Source organism: Vombatus ursinus, unplaced genomic scaffold (assembly GCF_900497805.2).
Source record: "Vombatus ursinus unplaced genomic scaffold, bare-nosed wombat genome assembly UNPS02014779.1, whole genome shotgun sequence".
Classification (NCBI taxonomy): domain Eukaryota; kingdom Metazoa; phylum Chordata; class Mammalia; order Diprotodontia; family Vombatidae; genus Vombatus; species Vombatus ursinus.
In genome coordinates, this window is record NW_020954557.1 from 66,833,153 (window position 1) to 66,855,576 (window position 22,424).

Below are 22,424 nucleotides of genomic sequence, written 5' to 3' on the forward strand. Positions count from 1 at the left end.
CTATAGACCTTTAGTTTGGTAAGCAGTTTAATACCTCCTCTCTTCCACACTTTCCTTCAGAGTCTCCCTCCCAAACACTGAGCTAGCTCTGGCAATGTGTGCATCAACTTCATCATCTATGTGTATATTTCTGTAAAGTATACTCTCAAGTATACTTTGAATCCACAGCATTCAAAATTTCTCCATTTTATGTAATTGATGGTTCCATGGATGCATGGTGTGGTGCTGGCTGACTGAGAACCTCTGTTCTCTTGGTGTTATTAGGCCAAAATTAGCACAAGCAGTAGAGGATCGATCCATACTTTGATTCCTCTCAGTCTCAGAGGCTGCATTGAATGCACAATCATCTGCAAACAAAAAATCATGCACCGACTCTCCTTCCACTTTAGTCTTGGCTAGTTGCATTTTCAAGTTAAATAATTTACCATCAGTGAGGTAGCTGACCTTGATGCTGTGTTCATCCTTATTGAAGGCATTTCACAAAATGGCCAAAAACATCATGCTAAAAAGCATGAGAGCAAGCACATAGCCTTGCTTCACTCCACTGGTGACTGGGAAAATGCAAGAGCATCATCCATCATCCAGATCCCATACAAACATGCCATCATGAAACTGTTGTACAATACTGATGAATGTCTCTGGGCAACCAAATTTTGCCATAATTTTCCACAGGCCCTGGTGAATGACAGTATCAAAAGGCCTTGGTCATATTGATGAACATTGTGCACAGACCTCTGTTCTGCTCCTGACATTTCTCTTGGAGTTGTGAGGCAGCAAACACCATATCAATAGTTTCTCAGCCCTTTCTGAAGCCACACTGGATCTCAGGTAAATGACCATCTTCCTGGTGAAGCATCAACCTATTAAGGAGGACTCTAGCAATAATCTTGCCAGCAGTGACTAAGAGAGAGGACCCCTGTGATTGTCACAAGACAACCTATTTTCTTTACTTTTATAGAGATGGACAATAAGGCGTCCTTGATTTCCTAGAGGATAACTCTTGCCATACAACACAGAAAATTTGAGTCAGCTTTTAAATGAGTGGTGGACCCCCCCCCACCTTGTAAATCTCAGCTGAAATAGAACCAGCACTAGGCACTTTGCCACAGGAGAGGAGCCTAATGGCATTCAAAACCTCTTCTTCGGTTGAAAATTTGGCTAGAGAGGGATTGACTTCAACCTGAAGTATCCAGTCAATGGCTTCAGCATTGACTGATTAAGGTCTGTTGACAACACTATAGAAGTGTTCAGTCTAGCTTTCCAGGATCATGTCCTTATCACTAATCAATGTGGTTCCATCAGTACTGAGTAGTTGAGATGCACCATATGTCTTTGGCCCATAAATAGCCTTCAGGGCATCATAACTAGATTGCCCTATCAACATAAAACTGAATTTCATCTACCTTCTTATTGAACCAAGAATCCTGCATCTCTCTAAGCTTCACTAGCACTTTATTTTTGTTGGAATTAAATGCTACCTTCTTAGAAATGGATGAACTATCATGCTGGTAAACTCTGTGTAGTTCTCGTTTTTGGTTTAGCAGCTTCTGAATTTCCCCATTATTTTCATCAAACTAATCTTCATATTTGCAAGTATTCTGGCCCAGATGAGTAAATATGGTGCTATACAGCAAATCTCCAAAGGCTGCCCACTCTTTTTCTGTTTCTCTGTTGCCAATTATGTGTTGACTCAGCTCTCACTCCAAGTTAGCAATGAACTTTTCGCACTTGAAGTGCCATGCTCTGTTGACATTAAGTCTTCTGTTAGTTACCTTGCCACTTCTTTTGTTGAATGTTTAGTTTAGAGAGGATAAGTCTACAATTATTCTAGCCCTCTGTGCCACACATTACCTTTGTCACTCTCACGTGCTGTCTGTCTCTTTTCCTTACAATGACAATCTATTAAATGCCAATGTTTGCTGCAAAGGTGCATCCATGAAATTTTATTGTATTTAGGTAAATGGAAGATAATCTTGGTGATAAGAAGGTCATGAGATGCACAAGTCTTCAGTAGTAATTACTGTTGCTGTTTCTAACTCCATTCCTCCCAAGGACTCCCTGCCGTGTCTAGTAGTCTGTGCCTACTCTTGCATTAAAGTCACCCAGAATTATAAGCTTATCCTCTTTTGGCATATTGATGATGAGGGTCTCCAGGTATTCATAATTTTTTTACTTCATCAGGATTTCCATGGTGGGATATTCACATCATGATGATAGTGATGTGGCACTTTCCTGCAAGTGGTAATCACATTGTCAGGAGCCTGTTGTTCAGTTCTTTTGGTAGGCATACTAAGTTTGTTGACTAGATTCATTTTGGTTACAAAATTATGTCAAAGTCCCACAGGACTTTGAGGTAGATAAAAATGGTAAAATTAGATGGCTAATGTTTTTTGATTCATGCATCAAGATGATTGGCAATGGCTAGGGATGTAGTGGATGACCTTGGTATCTTCAATGTCTGACCAAGCTCTAAGTGTTTCACAGTTCCTGTGTCAGCCATCTTCATAGCCATTGGAACAAATTGTTCTCATCCACCCATTCCACTAAAGGGAGTCTTCACATACTTTGGGTAGATACCCCCCCAACTCACTGAAACATATGAGACTCCTTGGTTACCCTCAACCATCTGCCCAAATGATCTATTGGGGTGTGACTGCTGCACATGCTACAGCTTCTTAGAGCTACAGGTGAGAATTGGATAAATCAGGTAGACACCAAAAGTGGAAAGTAAGCCCTCCCATCAGAGGTACTGGTCTTCTTTGAACACATCCTACACTGCAACAGATAACAATAAATAGCATAGATAACAGGATGTAGAATTAGGTGATCTGCTTTCTAATTGGAAGAAAGATTAGGGGATTTCTGAATTGGGAAGAGAATGAGTGAGTTTCAAGAGTTGTGGGGGAGAGTGAACAGATGCAATTCCCTAAAATCAGAAAAAGAGGTGTCCCACTCCCACCAAGTGTCTGTATTCAATTAAAGGAACATGGAAACAATAACTGGTTTACCAGTATGGAGACAGTTTTCAGATAAGACATATAGGTTGTTTGAAATGTGTAATTGTGAGAAAACTCCTTGCATCAATCTTCAGATCTGAGTGGGTTCCTGGCCAGCATAATCTCAGTGTTTAGTTGCTTAGTCTGTAAGCAACAAGTAGAGAGGGTCCAGCTTCCCAGTCATGCAGGACAAGGTTCAAACAATGTACTAAAGTTTTCTCACAATTTCCATAATTGAATAAAGTTTTCTCACTAGACAGCAATTGGGCTAGACCTCTAATTAAATTGAAAGGGAACTTCAGAATTGAGTCCATAAGATGAAGTCAGTCTAGTTCACTCAATTCCCACAATTGCCTCAGTTCCAGCCAACCCTACCCCCCCTCCGGCACAGAGCATTGAATGACCAATTTCTACCAATAAAAAGTCTTATGCAAATGAACTTTGAGCTGTTGGCTAAATTCTGAAGGTTTTTTTTAACATTAAACTGAAATCTGGCTCTTTACAATTTCTACCCATTGCATCCAGTCCTGCCCCCTGAAGACAAAGAAAGCAAAAAAACAATCTATTCTTCCATGTGCCATCTTCTTTATTAATGAGTTGAGCGCCAGTGTGAGTCAGGTAAAGAACAAGTCATCTATGCCCACCAATGGTCACCTTGCTCTTAGAATGACAAATTGGGAGTAAGCTTATTTGGATAATTTGGATAGGCAGCTGTGGACTTGATAACAGCTCTGATTATTATATTTGGTAAACCATGAATGGGGGCTATGGGTCAACACCACCCAAGAGTAAACTGACACAGACTCTCATAAGTTTGTCCATATGCCACAAATACAACACATAGAATCATAGGATGTAAACTTAAAAGGAACCTAAGAGAACACTTTAGCCAGCCCCCTCAATTTGCACATATCCAAAGAGCCAAGTGCTTCAAAGAGAACAAGCAGGTAAAAGATCCACTGGGTCTTCTGATTTATCCCAGACCAAACACAATGCTTGTTATCAGCTACACTCATCTTCCCAACCTCATCTGACTTTCCCTCTGTACTCATTCTACTAATTCTCACCACACACTTTCTCAATATGAAGTATTGGCCATTTTGATCCAAGATACATTGGAGAGATACATATACATACATAAACAAACATACATAGACGTACATGCATACATTTATATACATATAAACACACATATATATGCATATATGGTCAGCTAGGTAGTGCCAGGCCTGGAGTCAGGAAGACATCTTTTTGAGTTCAAATCTGGCCTCAGACACTTACTAGCTATATTGGCAAGTCACTTAACCCTGTTTGCCTCAGTTACCTCCTCTGTAAAATGAGCTAGAGAAAGAAATGTCAAACCACTCCAGTATTGATGCCAAGAAAACCCTAAACAGGGTCAATGAAGAGTCACACTTGACTGAAAAGGACTGAACAAAATGGGAGGGGGGATATGCAATTGTGAGAGCTACTGTTTATTTTAAGTAGGCTAGGTGAATTCTTTGTTTTTTGTTTTTGTCTGGGGGAAAGGAGGTAAGAAATAGCATAAGTAAAAAAATAAATGAATGAATGAATGAATAAATGTGAGAGAATAAACAAATGAATGAATGATAGAAACTGAGTAAATGGATCAATGAATAAATAGATAAAATTTTAAAAATGAAGAAAGAGAGAAAGGGTCATTGAAATATCTTTTTTAAAAAAATTCAAAGAACAAAGCAGGAAGGCCACAAAGAATCACAGACAAGTAGTACATCCTTGAAAGTTACATGATGAATTTCTTGTAGATTTCAAGAGAAGTAAGCTATTTATAGTAGTGAACTACCGTTTCATGTGCAGTTTTCTTTTGTTGTACTGTGTTTATGGAGATGCCCATTTTATTTGGTGTTTGTTAAGGACCAAATTTAAAAATAAATAGGGCACTATTTATGTTATAGTATAGTATTATTACAACTTTTTTGTAGGTTTTTTTGTGCAGATATTTACCACCTGCATAAAGGACCACCACCATAACCCACTTGCCTACAATTTAGTTAAAGACTTCTACAATTAACTAGTTTCATGATTTTCCACATTTCCAAGTTTTAATAATATAAAAAAGTATTAAGACTTTCCTAAAGACTTCGTATATGAAGGGAAGGGTAAGAGTAGTTGAACCACCCAAGTATGTCAAATAGCATACACAAGAAACATCTTAGTGAGATAGCAGTTATAGAGTTGTGTTCAGACTTTCAATTAACTGAAATATTACTTCCTCATTTACAGCCTATTTATCTCCTATTTAATAATTATCCATAACAAGTTTTCTTTTTTCATTCTGAAATTAACCAGTACCAAAGAAGATAACATTTTTATATATGCAAAGAACAGAAAAAGCAGAATCTGTGAATTTGTATTATGAATAGGTTACTTTTTTAAGCCTATATTTTCCTTATTTTTAGTAGTTTTGTTGTTCAGAAAAAGCAAAAATCCACTATTTTCAATAGCTCTCTCTCTTGTCATAAATAAAGATCTGGGAAGGATTTCAGAGACCATCTAGTCCAACTCTTTCATTATAGATGATGAAACTGGACCCAGGAAGTTTGTGACCTGCTAAAAGTCACACACACATGAATGCCATAGATAGGAATTGAACTCAAGTCTTCTGACTCCAGAAGCAGTGCTCTTTTCACTATACAGCTACCAATTACTAGAGAGAATTTTTCTGATGTGGGCTACACTACCTAACAACATCCCAGTACTACCTAGTAATTACCACCTTGAACTTTAAGTGTCACCAAGAGATAATTATCAAACTCCTTTAGAAAGAGGGTTTATAGACTGAGTCATAATAACTGATGAAAATGTTAGTATTACTGTTTATTTTAACTAGACTAGGTGAATTGTTTGTTTTTTTTTATTTTTGTTTAGGGGAAGAGAAATTGAGAGAGTATAAGTAAATTAATAAGCAAATGGATAAGTAAATGAATGAATAGATAAATATGAGAATAAATAAATGAATAAATGGTAGAAACTGAATGAATGGATCAATGAAAAATAACTAAAATAGAAAAACAAAAAAGAGGAAAAGAATCATTGAAGTATCTTTTTAAAAAAAAATTGAAGTAGGGACAGCTAGGTGGTGCAGTGGATAAAGCACCAGCCCTGAAGTCAGGAGGAACTGAGTTCAAATCCAGCCTCAGACTAAACACTTGACACATAATACTAGCTGTGTGATCTTGGGCAAGTCACTTAACCCTGATTGCCACACTTAAAAAAATTGAAGTAGAGGAAAGCAGAAAAGACATAAAGAATCACAAATATGTAGTACAGTTTTGAAAGTTACATAATGAATTTTTGGTATATTTGAAAGAAAAGAATATATAGTAGAGATCTACACTTTCATGTATAGTTTTCTTTTATTATATTTATAAAGACTACTGTATGGTGTTTGTTAAGGACCAAATTTAAAAATAAATAGGGTACTATTTATGCTATAGTATAATATTACCACAGCTACTGATAGTAGGACAAGTAGGTGTCATGGTGTCCAGAATACTGGCCTTAGCATCAAGAAGAACTGAAATTCAATCCCGCCTTAGATGCTTACTAGCTGTGTGACTCTGGGCATGTCACTTAATGTCTCTCTGTCTCAGGTTCCTCCTCTGTAAAATGGGGATAACAATAGTACCTCTCTTACAAGGTCGTCATGAGGATAAAATGAGATGATACATGTAATGAGCCTCTCAACTCCTAAAATGCTATATAGTTATTAGTTACTGTTATTACTATGAAGTTTTATCACTGAAAAATTGTGGCTTTTTAAGATGCCTCATAACTTCTAAGCACACTAGCTTTGCTGTATTAAACCAAGTATATTTGCTGTTGACCTTTTTAAGTTTTTTAAAAGCTACTTTAAAATGACTGTTGGTCTCCTAAATGATGCTTTCAAAGATTGAGTGCCTTACAATTCCAAGTATGTTGTTGCTGTTCGTCTTTCAATTTTTTTTTTTTAGTGAGGCAATCGGCGTTAAGTGACTTGCCAACGTCACACAGCTAGTACGTGTCAAGTGTTTGGTCTGAGGCTGGATTTGAACTCAGGTCCTCCTGACTTCAGGGCCAGTGCTCTATCCACTTCGCCCTACATTTTCAAAGAGGACCAATGACATCACAGGTTCCTGATTTGACTTGAGTGTGAATTGGACACCAAGTCATCAGTTTCACTCTCTATTCCAGAGTTTTCAAAGTCCAGTGGCAAGGTAAAAGTCAGGATGACTGGTGAAAGCCTGGGATGCATTGGATAACTTGGGGATCTTCAATGTCTAACCAAGCCCTAGGTGCTCCTCAGCACCTGCTTCAGCTATCTTCATAACCACGGGAACAAATGGTTCTCATCTACCCAGTCTGTCAGAAGAAGTATTCACATGCTTGAGGTGGACATATCCCTATCTCACCAATGGGTTTGAGGCCTGTTGCTTACCCTCAATTCAGAGTGTAACTCTCAGGTCAAAGCATCTGCATACCTATTGAAATTTTACCTTAATTGCTGTAGTTTAAAGTTTTAGAAAGTGGGGTTTAAAGTTTTAGAAAGTTATTCCTAGATCAACAGCTAAGCATTACTGGTTTCCATTAGAAAACCCGTTAACTCAGCAAGGATGCAGAATCCTAAATTATTTCAATTCTTCTAAATAAATATGTTGAGAGTCTATAAATTTGAAAAATTATTGAATATGTAATTCAGTGGTATACTTTCCCCCATGTGGTATAGTGTAGTTCATGATCCTACTGCCTCTGGACCCTCATGTTCTCAGGTTCTAATTATGGGGATTTTCATTGTATTTTTGCTACTTTGGTTTATTTTTGACCCTATCTAGTCAGTAAAGTAGCCACCTAAGTCAACCAAGACTCAAGGAATTCAATAGATTTTAAGGAAAAATTAGCCTAACTTGAGTGGGGGAGAGGTTATGATTTTCTTCCTACTCCACTCCACCCCTTAGTGGTAAGGCCCTTAAAGTCTACTAGAGAACCTTCCACCATTTAAATTGCTTTGGGGCTTTGACTGGTCAAGCTTGATCTATAGTATTGAAGATTCTTGTTATAGGCGTCACTTTAAGAAGAAGAGAAAAACTAAAACAAAAGCAAAGCAAAAACACAATTGAACTGTTCCCTGAAGGAGTGAACAAATCTGGGAGAATGTCAGGAAGGACCAAGTCCCAGTCTAAAAAATCAGGTGGATTTGAATTGGCACATAGTAAGCATTATACAAATTAATGACCCTAGCTGAAACTGTGTAGCACCCTACTTGAAAAAAAAAAAGCACAGTACCACCTAGCTAAGCCAGTGGTTGAAAGCGGAAAAAAAAGTGGAAAAAAACTGAAGTTGTTCATGAAAGAGCAAGCCAGAGGAGTTCAGCAAATCTACCCATCCTGCAGAGATTCTATACCCTGATAAAGAAAAAAAAGTGGCCAAGCAATCCACCTGGCCCAGGTGGTAGCAGCTTCTCCAAGGAAGAGCAAACTGCTGTTCCCTCTTACAAAAAAAATGTACATAAAGTAAATATAAAGTGGGTGACCTTCAGCTCTTCTTGGTGATGTGTGTATTGGTGGAGGAAGTATGCTCTCTGGATTATTAGGAAAATATTTTATTGCAGCTTTTCTTACTATATTTTCCTAAGTGATCTTGCTTTGAATTGTTTCTTCTGGCTCCCTGGAAATGGTAAACTCATTGGTAAAGTCTCCTTAGTGTGATTTTGAGTGAATGTGGATCATAGTAGCCCAAACCTGGGATGTGGGATAGCCTGGACACATAGTGGCACTTGGGAGAGAGAGTGCTCACAGGTACTAAAATTAATATTGTAACCCACCCAAGAAAGAAATACCCACAAAAGCTTCAGAATTAGGGGATGGTTGGTCTTCTTCTCTCAAAGGAGCTGCTAAATCTGAGAGTTGACATCCATAAACCAAATGACAACTTTTTTCATAGACAAATATGAGAGGAAGAAATTCTTTGTACAGGGCAAATGAAAATAACCTAGCTCTCCCAGTTCTATCTTCACTGCTTGAGGTAGAAGGTACAGATTCCCCTTCCATGGGTGCCATTTCTCCAAGTGTCCCTCTCACATTTATTTTGGTCCTCCTTTTAAAACACATATTCTTTGCCTGGTGAGCAAGTCTCATGTGGGGCATGGAAGAGGGTACCTAGCTGAGGTGAACTACATTATTGATTCACTGACTCAACTATTCCTGACTTAGCCTTAAGAAAATCTAATAAATAAGGTTCAGTGAAACCCAGAGTAGAAATTCAAGATGTCTGAGATGAGCCTTAACAATTTTGCTCAGAGATATGACCAACAGAAACAATGACTACCAAAGAAAAATGAGAAAGGAGAACAATCCTGAAGAAGTCACTTTAATGTTAATGAAGCTGAAATCGAATACAATACATGATGTATTTGCTATAATTAGTGGGTCTGCCTCTATATTACTTTACATCATTATAAACTCTAGCAGTGTTTATGGTAGGACTCAAAAGCTTCATATACTTATTTTTGGCATTTTCTTACATGCCTCTTCATCCCTTTTTGCCTTTGATATATTGATGAAAACTTACATGCCCAGCAAATATTTGCACTCTCAATAATTTTCCCATTGATTTTGACTATAATTTCAGGAATATGATCCCACTAAAAGAAAAAAAAATTGCATTTAAGAATCTTAACATTCACACAAGGAAGAATTTCACCTCAATCATGTATAGTTCATATGCACTTATTTTCCCCTTAGTAGTTAGCCATAGGGGCAATAAATTCACATGCTCTTTCCACAATTCTTTAAAAATATGTTGTGAAATCATGCCCTTTCCACTAGCTATTTTCAGTAGTTCAATAATACTTGGAGAGTTGAAAAATTCTACTGGTTTTTGCCCTTACTTCAGGTATTCTGTTGAACTAACTCACAGAAAGGCCCTATGAAGATAGCTTTTCAAAAAGCACAGACAAGGCAAATGACTCATGTCCTCCATGTAACAAAGCCCTCACCAATGCTCTCTAACAGTAAAAATATACTTATTATACTGTAATATCTGTGAAACGCCCACAGACTCCCTGCTCCCGATGAGATCTATGCTGACCAGGCTACATGAAGGCGAGTTTGGTGGTATTTTTAGTGTAGAGAATGGGATAATTTGATTACTGGGTAAAAAGTAGGGAAAAGGTCCCCAGTTCTACCTTGCCCCTTTAGTCTTGCTCCTGAGATAAATTGCAGAGATTCAGACAAGTGACTAGGAATACAGAAGACATTGAAAAGAATGTTTCTATCATAACTCAAATAAGAATTTAGGACAGAGACAATTTGAACAGTTGTAGAGGCATTGAACTTAATAGACAAGTACTCCCATTGTGGAGGAAGAGACTACATAGCAGCTGAAAGCCAGCAGATGACTTCACAGAGCAGCAGAGAGCAGAACAATGGAAAAACTAGATCAGTGAGGGTCCCAGAAGAAAGGTAGAGAGCAGTTCATTAGAGGTAGCAGGTGAGAGCAGCTCAACCAAGATTCCAGGAGAAAGCAATGTAGTTGATAAGAAAGAATAGCAGAAGTCTAGCAGAGTGGACAAAGCAGCTCACAGATGGATGACATCATCAGAGGACATCTATGACTCCATAGAGAAACAAGCATCAGTAATGAAAACTGAGAAAGGTTATAGTGGGGTTGCCATCATAGCAATATGAGCTGTCTTGGCTATGTAAGTTTCCTAATTATGTGAGTTCGTTTCATGTGTGCTTTCTTCATACATGTTAGTTGTCCAGGGGCGTTACTGGTTTACATCTCCTCTCCTTAGGGTGACATAATAATCTGTGAGAGAGGATATGCAGGGAATCTTTATTGTCATTTATTTTACTATGCTATTAACTAAATGCCATTTACTTTGAAATGATGCAGTTTCTGGCTCCTTGGTAAAAGAAATACATCAGTGCAGGCTCTAAAGCTATGTTTTTAAATGGATGTTGACTTAATATGCCCTGAACATGGATTAGTTATCAGGGAGACCTATCTGTGAGGGGTAGTTTAGATGTGCATTGGTTACAATGCCTCCTGGGTCAACGGCCCATCTTTAGGGGAATGGGGCAAGGATGTATCAGCTTTTTACTGAGACTACAATCCATCTCTGTGGGGCAAAAGTTATTAGGAACAGGGTTCTGGAAGAAAAGCTCAGGGTGGAGTAGAGGCCTAAGTAAAAGATATTTCTTTTTTTGGAGGCAATAGGGGTTAAGTGACTTGCCCAGGGTCACACAGCTAGGAAGTGTCTGAAGCTGAGTTTGAACTCAGGTTCTCCTGACTCCTGGGTTGTGCTCTATCCACTATGCCACCTAGCTGCCCCTATGGAAATATTTCAAAGAGTTCAGGCTCTAGAAGAGAAAGATTTTAGCAAGCTTTTAGCTTACACTAGTTCTAAAATCAGAGTGGAGTAAAGTCTGAGGCAATGAAAACTGGATGGGAAATAGTTTTTGTGTGTCTTGAATGTTTTATGATTGCCTAATTTCTTTCCAAAAATTATTTAGGGCAGCATTCAAGGTTAAAATACATATATAACAATACAAATTAAAACCAAAAACAGAGCAATCCAGCAGTTAGAAGGACTAGAAAAATAGGTATTACCAGAAACTAAGGGTGACTTCATTACTGTAGTTTAGGATTGGACTTAACTCTGACCTTCCTGGCAGCTAAAGGGAAAAGAGAAATACACTGGGTGATATCATCCCCATTGTCTGATAAAATAAGGCATGCACATTTATCTGGAAAGACTCACTTTTTCCTGGCACTGGATTCAAGAAGAAATTTATCACACTCATCATTCCTTAAGGGACATTGAGTAGGTAACATAATGAACATTGTCTTCAACTATAGTTTTGCAAAAAAACATAGAAACACTTCAGATACATGTCCTTCCTCTCCCCCTACCCTCTCTAAAATCAAAGGACTTAACATTAAATCTTAACTCATTGAAGGCAGTTGTGCAGGGGGCAGTGATGTCATTATCTTTTTATGTGATTTCCTGATTATCTAATAGAGTTTACCTAGTTGATCTATCCTGAAATATTTATTTTGGAGCTTAAACTATAGTGATAGAACCCTTAAATTTTGATTTATGGGATCTAAAATTTGATTTATGGGGAAATGGAATTCTTGGTTTCAAGAGACATTTAAAAAATTACCACAAAACCAAAGATAGGAAAAGGTGAGAAGAAAGAAGATGGTGAAGATGGTGACATATATCCATGTCAGACATGACATATGAAGGGGTTAGTGGGGTATATTAGAAATACAGTTCTAGAGGAAAGATTACAATGTGTGTATGTGTGTATCACACAATCTGAGAAATGTCTACAGTGTATTTTTATAAGACATAAGGTGGTGAGATGATGAATCTCAATTTTACATGTTAGACACAGTGAGTGTGGGATGAGATAGACAGAGAGAGACAGAGAGAGGGAAGAAGATATGAGGGGGACAGAGAGTTGTGATGGAGACATATTATGAGAGGTGATAAGGTGATGAAAAAATGAATGAAAATGCAGTTGTTAAGCATTATGCACTAGGCACTGTTCAAAGCACTGAAGACATAAATAGAAACATAGGATAGTTTCTTCAATTTTAGATGCTTATAATCTAATGAGGGAAGACAACATGAAGACAATGTACACTTGAGAATCATAGTCAGGGAAGGAAATGTCTTAAAAGTTCCAGAATCACAGAGGTAGTGAGTTGATCCATTGAGCAAAATAAAAGTATGAAGACAGACTATGAATATATGAAGGAAGATGCTGGTATGTATGTATGTTTGTATGTGTACATATACATATATGGTTGATGGCTGTCATTCATTCTTGAGGACCAAAATGTCCTAACTATGTTAGAGTCAAGTTACAGTGTGTCTGACTGTGGCTGATCAGACCAATATGAACTCGGAATGCTGTACCACAAGTCTGGTAAAATAGGCCACATAAACATTTAGGGTAGATTTGCACATCTCATGTTTTTTTTTTTTTGAGCTGTTTCAATTCTACTTTGCTCATAGAGCACAGCACCTTCTTTGATGAGGGCACACCATACTGGGTGGTCCTGTTCCAGTGTCTCCCATGACATCAATTAAAAAGTTTTCCAAAGAGACCTTGAGAGTATCCTTGTAATATACTTATGTATCTGCATATGTTTATACATATACATATTTATACATATACAAGAAGAGGAATATATATGTGTGTGTGTGTACATACATATATATACATATATGATATATATATTTATATGCACATATAGGATTATATGAAAGTGATAGCATACCTCATGTGTGTAAGGATTATAGGGAAACAGAGGTTTGTAAGGGGTGTGTAAGAGATATATGGGAAACAGAGAATGGGGATTGGAAGGGATAGAGTTCTTATGTGCAGAGAGAGAATCTTTAGCCCAGATAAGGATAATTAAAGGCATTACAATGATCTCTTTCCAGCAACTTCATTATTAGTACCTCGGACTAGTGGTGTCAAACTCAAATAGAAATGGTTACCACTAAATCACACTTGAGGATCCTTGTGGGCAACTTAGTTTTTAAATGTAATCTTATCTATACTATGTGGTATTTTTACTTATTTTGTTAAACATTTCCCAATTATATCTTAATCTAGTTCCAGCAGCACTCAGGATTGTTGTGGTTCTCATGTTTGACACCTATGCCTCAGATAATTCCAGTTTGTTTACAATATAGAGCAATCCCTCTCCCCATGAACTTTTTCTAGTATCAAAATTTATTCACACAGACTCTATTAATACATTAGGCAGAACTTTAGGAGCTCTTAAAATAGCTTGGGAAATTGATATAATTTAAGATAGAGATTAAACTTAAAGGAGCTAGCTAGAGAAACACAAGTTTAATATGGCCATTAGATTGTCTCTAAATTATCAAATATCTTAAGCTTTTGTTAAGTGTTAGATTGCCATATAGAAAGAAAGGCTCTAGAACCCAGAAAGAGAGTACTCATAGTACTATTATACTCCTACCTGACCCAACCACATCTGAAGTATAGTGTTCAGTTCTGGACACCACATTGATGAGTATGTCCAGAGGAGGGTAATCAGGAAGTGGAGGAAATTTAAAATACAGTGAGCTGAGAATTAATTAAAGCAACTAAGGATGTCTAGCCCAGAGATCAGGGAGCTGGACCAGATGATGCCTGAATTCCCTTCTACCTCTAGACCTATGATAAATGTCTTCAAGTATATGAAAGGCTATCATAAGTTAGAAGAATTATATTTGCTCTGCTTGGCCCAGAGGGCACAACTAAGAGCAATGAATGAAATATGTAGGGAAATGGAATTTGGCTTGATGTAAGGAAAAATTTTGTAATAGTTTTATCTAAAAGTGGAATAGGCTGCCTGAGGTGACAAATGCATCTTCCCCCGCTGGAGGCCTTCAAGCAGAGGGTGGATGTTTTAGGAAGGTTGTAGAGGGGATTCTTGATTAGGTAGGGATTGGACTGGATGGCCTTTGAGCTCCCTAACATTTTTAGATTCTGTAATGCTGTGATTTGCCATATGTCATTCTTGCCATTTGATCTATCCAATGTCTCTTTGAGTAATAAATTCTTCTCTAGGCTTTATTACTGACTGTCCAGACTTTCTCCATCATCCCCCAGCAGCCTTGTCACTCAGTGAGTTCACTGTGCCCCTGAATCTTGGCCTTCTCACACTGACAATTCACTCTACCCCTGCAGCCCCTTCCTCTAATTGGTTGGTTCCTCCCAGAACCTCCATTTTAAGGAAAGTTCCTAGGCCAATCATGTCTTTATTATTCTCTGGTGTCCACCCATAATTCTCTGGATTTTCTCCACCATGTCTCTGCTCAGGTACATCACCTCAGTTCAATGTGTTGTCTTTCCCCTTTTGAATGTGAACTCTTTAAGAACAGAGAAAGTCTTTCTTTCTGCTTGTATTTATATTCTCAGTACTTAGCCCAAGGTCTGGTACATAGTAAGCACTTAATATATGCTTGTTGACTTGACTCTATTTTTCATGAACCTGATTCCCCATCTCCATCTCCCATGTTGTTCTCATTTTTGCTACTCTCCATCAGACACTTTTTGGAAATAGCTAAATGTGTTCTCTTATCCTCCTACTATACTTCCTGGTAGTTCTACTCTCGCTACCTATTCACTGGCCAAGATCATCTGAGAGATAACTAAGATATCCCAAGACGTTCTCTGGTCATTGGACATCTTTTATTCTTAGCCATTGATGTCAATCACTTCCCTAACTCAGATTGCTAAATCTGAATGGATATAGGATCATTTCTAGAGTTAGAAGGAACCTTAGAAGACATCTAGTTCAATACCCTGATTTGAAATATGAGGAAATTGAAGCCAAGAGAGTTAAAGTAACTTGCCCAAGGCCACATAGAAAGTAAACATCAGAGGTAGAATTAGAATCCAAGTCCTCTGACTCTAGTGCCAGTGCCATTCTGTAACTGTGAATGTAACATGACACAGGCAAATGCCTAATGGCAGGCAGAAATCCAGATCAGCATTCACTGCTCTTCAACCACTGGTAAACTGTCTTGATGCTATGATTTAGATAGTCATACATAAACTGGAAAACTAGTCCTCCTTTCCTAAGTGAAATGAGAGGGTCAAAGCCCTGAAGTCACTGACCAGTATGTGGCCCTAACTTTCTGTTACACCAGAATGCATGAGTGTATTGGAATATCAATTTGTCATCACTTCCCCAGTGATTAATAGGGCTGGGTCACATTTCCCTATTCTGAATTGAAAAAGATATCTTCTTTTCCCTTTTCATCACCTGAAAAGAAAAGTAATTATGAACTAGCATAGTTCCCATTTTTCCAGATTGGTAGAAGCTGCCAGACTTTCCATTTCACTGGCCACCTATGGGTCATCTCCATTACACAATGAAGAATTAAAGTAGGACTCTATGGAGATGAAAAAGAGAAAATAAAAATGTTTTCAAGGCAATGTATAAAATGTCATTAAACATTAGGGGAGACCTATGTCCATGGAACATAAGACAAAATACAACATTCAATGAAACAGGTTTTTAGGTTTTGTTTATTGTTAAAAGAACCCTTTGTTCTTTTAATGAAAAAAGGTCCTTCATCTAAATGAAAAGAAAAAGGATTGGGTAAGTTAGGAGGCCAAGCTTGCTTTCTTGTGAAAAGATCTTCCTAATGGGCAGCACAAAGAACCCATTGGGAGGTCCCTGGCAGGAAAATCACTGTTCCAATTGGCCAGGGCCATAAGCATTGAATTCCTGCAGTGAAGAGAAGCTGAAATCAGTGTAGGTCAGGTCCAGCTGATTATCACAGTCAAGCCAACAACCTCTCACATGTAGAGGAAGCAAACCATCCCTCTAAGCCTCTGTACTTACTGCTTCCCTGGTAGAAATACTGGCTCTACTCCTTTCACTGTCTCACTGCCTGCTCCCTATGTATGCCCAGAATGTATATGTTTCCTCTCTCTTCTTCTCTTTCTTCCATGTTCTGTTATTTCCTCATGCCCATCTCCCCATTTAATTGGCAATAATGTAGAACTGATGTATCTTCTTTTATTATGTGATTGATTTTTTTAAAGACAGGCACAATAGAGAATGAACTGAACATTTTGCTTTTGCATTTCTCAAAACAAGAATTATGACAACAAAAATCTTGGACAACAACCCTAATCTTGTTGCTTTTTTACTTGTCAGTGGCACTTAACCAATCTTTTTTTTTTTCCTATGAGTCAGTTGTCCTTGAGAGGAAAAAAAAAAGAATTATCCATCTTGGCATTAAAGTGTTAGAATCCCAGTGTGCCAGTCTTGGCCATATGATGCCTTTGTACCCTTGGCAGAGAGATTCATATAGTTTAGATCAAGGATGCCAACAAGTGATAATTAAATTATTTTGCTTCATACTTACTATTTATTAATATTCACATACTGTATCAAACCCCAAAAGTCAGAAGTATAAGAGGAAGGCATCATATGGGTGGTTCTCTTAAAACAGAGGTGCCCAGACATATGGATTTGGGTGCCTTAGCTTTTTCCAAGGAATACTTAAATAAATTCTTTTTATCTTAATGCAATGGTGGTTTGCATATAGAAAAACTAACTGGTTATAAACCATGGACTATTTAAATACAGGGCTCTGGTTATTGCTGACTTTAATAGTAAGTAACTTTTATATCTATATTTCATTTCCACCACTAATTCTGTTGGAACCCATTTTAGGTTATTTATTTATGACTTAAGGAATGAGCTAAAACTCTGGTGAGCTACCTGGAAAAATTATTTGTCCTGAAAGGGGTCTATAATTGCTATAGTAAGAATCATAGCAACATGTTCTAACATGATTGCAGACTTTAATTTAAACCAACTGAAATTTGGCCTCAGTAGCTCAGAACTAAAGGATTGCCCCCTACCTAAGCTGGGCATTTTATTTGATTCAAATGAAACCAATGCTGAGAGTCATTTCCTGGATGCTATAACATTGAGGACAGTTTGAGGAGCCCTGCTGGTTGAAATACTTACACCCGTTGCTCTTGACCATTTGAATCTGAATGGTTGTTTGTCTCTTACAGGGCAACTACAATAATCTTCTAGCTAGATTGTGGCACAATTAGAGTAAATAGACTAGGCTCAGCCTATTGGCATCCATTATCTTGACTGAGCCAGCCCACACCTAGCATCTGTAATGAGGATTAGTCTTGTGAGGGATGGACAGCAACAGTGTTTATTATTGATCTAATGCTGAAGACTCATCACTGAAGCTGAAGGGTTTTCCACAGTCCAATGAACCTAAATGCTTCTCATTTCTACAAGCAGCAAATCCCACAAAAAGGACAAATTGATGTGTTCAGGAACCAAGTCAAGGAGTTATAACAGAAAGGGACTTTCCTGAGGGGTGTGGAGCCTCTACTGCCAGAGACAGAAAGGCAACTGAAGATAAGACCACAGACTTATAACAATTCACATTTTTATGGGATGTCATGAATATTACATTAACATGAATATTACATGATGTTACAGCAACAGCAGCATCATTCATGGTTTAATGTTGGAAAAATACTTTACATATATTCATATTTGATCTCATTCATTGACACAAAACAGTTTAATATACTTTGATTTTATACAGGTACAGGAGCCTCTGTGGATAGGGTCTGTCGAATCTACCAATAATCTTAAGCTCCATGTTCGATAATATTGAGAGAAAATTGTATTTTTTTAGTATAAAGAAATAACTAGATTGGGAGACTGTAGTGTGTTTTGCAAGCAATCTGAAAACTAGTGGGTGTTTTCTTACTCTTCAAACAACTGTTACCTGCTAAATATGAGAGTCCTGATCCATTGTCTTATGCATTCAATATGCCTTCTGTTTATAAATGAAATCCCAGCTCCATTAACTGGTGATGAGATTTTTCTTCTTGAATTACTTGCATAAGTTTCACTTGGTTGTTTTCATCATGGCTTCATCTTGTAGTACTGTGGCAACAGAACAGATTAATTACAAAAACAAAACACATTTTTCCCCAGCTTGGTGGCATTCCAAATCAAGATGCTTACTTCTTCCAACCCCAATTAGCAATGGTCTGTTTCAAAACATCTCACCACCATAGCCACTCAAAAGTCCTAAACTTTCTGACTTAAATTCTGCAGACAGCAGACAGAAAAACTAATTTAATGCCATTTTTGCTCTTTTATTCCCACTGTCCCCAGTGGGTTCCATATTTTTAGAATAGCTTCAAAGTTTATAGATTTTTCACCACACACATAACAAAGTTTGCATTCTTTGAAAAATTCCAATCAATTGAAGGGCAAGGATAGGTAATGTTTAGATGCTAAAGTGACAGAGATTTGAAGCCTATAAAATACCTGTATTCAGAGCCTGAAGGAATAAGCAATCTTTCTCTTACCACAAAAAGGGAGCCTGGGCAACTGAGATATGCAGGTGGGAAATACAAGCTATAGGCAATAGCCCAGAGGACTACACTTGTCTTTTCACTACTCTGAAGGTGCCTGCAGGAATCAAGTGAAGCAGAAAATCTGAGCTAGTGTTTTTAGCTTGGCCCACAATGCTACTGTTTCAGAGCTGTTTATCAAGGGAGAAATGAGAGAATATATGCCAAATAAGAACTCTTCATAACCTAAAACACCAGCTGTAAGAGTTTGTAATACCTCGGTGGATCTCTCTGAGTGTCTCTGTGTTCAGCTTTGTGTTTGTGTGTGTGTGTGTGTGTCCATAAAGTCTTGAGTCTTGAGTATTGCCACATGCTGTGTGCTCGCTAAGGCATTTTGCAAGCAAACAATGAAATGTCTTGCTGGTGATGAATCAATCTGTTAGCAACAAGCTGCATCCTTGACAATATCTCCTGAACCCTTGTATTCTGTTACTTATGCCTGAGTCAGAGGTCATGGCATTCTGACAGTAATCTTATACCAGCACCATGGAGAGCACTCTTCAGTATAGTTTCTTCTCATAAGGGTCTAATGAAGGTTATTCAGGGACTGGGGAAGTAGCACAGAAACTACAGTGAAGGGTGGGTTGCTCAGTTTGTGACCTTGCGGAAGCATCTCATAGAAGTGACTACATTTCACTCTATCCATGCCTCGGGATATGGTGACTTTGCAACTGACATAGGAAGACTTTCTATTCTTGCACAATTTCTAAAAGCAACATAAGTAGACAAACTATTCTTAGATTATTGTGAACTAGCATTCAAGACTCACTCATGAACCACTGCAATAGGCCTTCCAAGTGTAGATTTTATTATCAGAAAAATTTAGATTGAGCATAATGGATTGAGCAGTTTTTCTAATGGAAAAAAGTAGCTAATTCCTGATTTGGAGATAAACAACATTTTAAGGCGTACTGTCCACCAATGTTTGGTTACACTATTAATTTATTAGGTATAGGGCAGAAAAAGATATCATTGCTTGCATACATAAATAAATTCTGCCATTTGAGAACTATTTGAGTTTAGGAAGAGGCAGAGTTAATTTAAATCTCTAACAAGGGGTTAAATGAGGAATTTATGGCATGGCACTCACCTCTTACTAGTCTCTTGGACATATTCCTTTAGCTGGATGACAGCCAATTGGACTAGAAGAGGGACAAGGTTGAGAACCAAAAAAGAAGGGAGATATCATTGAAAACTTAGTTCATGAAGCTGAAAGTTACCTGAAAATGACAGAGTTCAGTGCTGGCATCGCTGACTTCAATATGATCTGTATTGACTCAGGATTATCTAATCTGTCAGTGCTAGAAAGCCTAGGGTAAGTATCATTGGGTCATAGGTTGCAGGAATTAGAACTAGAAGGGTCTTTAATGATAATCTAGTTCAACCCTTTATTTTCCAGATATGAAAAATGAGCCCCAGACAGGTTATATAACTTGCCCAAGATCACATCAATAATACAAACAGGATTTGAGTCCAAGTCTTTTGAATAGAAAACCTGCCATGCTAAAGAAAATAGGGGAATGACACAACTAGAACAGGAGAAATGAACAGACTTCAGTGTCTATGGCAAAGCCATCTGAACCTTCTAAGACTCTTATTTTTTGTGTGCTAGCCTTGATAACTGGGTCAAATTGGATAAGAAGTACCCCACCACCCCAACTTAATGGGAATGCAGATCAATTCACCTCTCTCAGATCAGGATTGTAGGGGATTGGGGGCCTAAGTCCTTCCCCTAATACTGTAGTACATCAACAGGAAGCAATTTCAACTACTCTTGGGAGGAGAAATTGAAAAATACAAAGACCTATCAGAAGTTACAAGATCATACAGAGACAATCATCCTCTAGGTGAAGAAGAAAGTGATTTGAGATTCCTCATGTATAGGGCCAAAGAGAACTTCCCAGTAGGCAAGACCTTTAAGTTCACTCCTGCAAACCAGATAAAGACATCGTAAAAGAACAGGATACAAAAGTCAGCAGTTCGTCCCTCAGTGCCCTTCCTAAAAGAACACTAGATAGTAATTCTTTTGGTAGGACCTAAAAGACTAGAAGAAATAATTGGAATAGACTCAAGCATGATCTAGTTCTCTGAAATAAGGAGCAACAATAGAAAGAAGGCAAAGAACATACTAAACAAAGAAACACTAGTCCATCAGCCATTAACTTATGATAACGACTGGTCCAGGAGAAATGAGTTGATGTTAACAGCCCAGAATAACAAGCAAAAAGAAGGACCTTTGAGATTTCCCATTCCAACTCCCAGAGTACACAAAGAAGCAATGTATCTCTCTCTCTAAAGGAAAATAACAGCTGTGGAGTTGGTGGGTTGCAGCTGAAGGCAACAGCCCTAAGGACTATACCAACCTGTCTTCCTTATTCTGAAGCTGCCTACAAACAGCAGGTAAAAACAGAAAGAGGTAGAGCTTCTGAGCAAGTGATTATTAAATTGGCCCATTCTACTTCTGGGGCATCTAGGTTGTGCAATGCATAGAGCACTGGGCCTGAATTCAGGAAAATTTGAGTTCAAATCCAACCTTAGACACTTATTAGCTGGGTGACCCTGGGCAAGTCACTTAACTCTGTTTGCCTTAGTTTCCCATCTATAAAATGAGCTGGAGAACGAAATAGCAAACCACTTTAGTATCTTTGCCAAGAAACCCCCAAATGGGGTCATGAAGAGTCAGACACAACTGAAATGACCGAACAACAACAACATTCTATTTCTACTGTAAAGGGGGCTGAAAGGAAGTAAAGATAGTGCACCATGTGAGATAATAAAACACTGTGGATATAGAGTTCTGTTGTTCCTTGATGTCTTTTCCTGTGTGTTTGTGTGCACTTACTTGTGTTATGTGTATTCATGTTGAAGTATTCTGTGCTAGGCCACACTGCAAGCAGCCTGATATCTTGGGCACAGAGAGCACTAAAAGATATTGAGAGAGTAATGAGTCTGTAGCACAGCATTAACAAGCTATAGACTCCAAACTTTCTGAGTCCTTTGATTTTTGCTATGCCACATCTGTATCAGAAGTTTTTAAAACACATTAACTTAGCCCTGAGCAAAGTCTTCATGTCACAACAAATCCTCTCCAAAGAGCTCATCTGCCATATTGCTGTATCATATTTCCCAAGAAAACTTCATTTTTTTTTCAAGTAAAGTGAACAAAACTCTCAGTGTCCTTCCTACTTCCTGGCACTAGCCAAGTGTCCTATGTCCCACAGGCCCAGAGATTGACAAGATACACTCAATCATTTCTTTATTTATTGTCTCTAAGTACTTGGGTATGATTATTTTGGGTCTGTGTCTCCCATGTCTGTAACTTCCCTAAGCCAAAAAGGATGGAGGAAGGAAGATATTAATACAATAAAGACAGAAATGGAAGTATCCAACTCTCTAGAAAAGGGTCATGCTATTATAATTAATCACAATATCAAATAATTTAAGA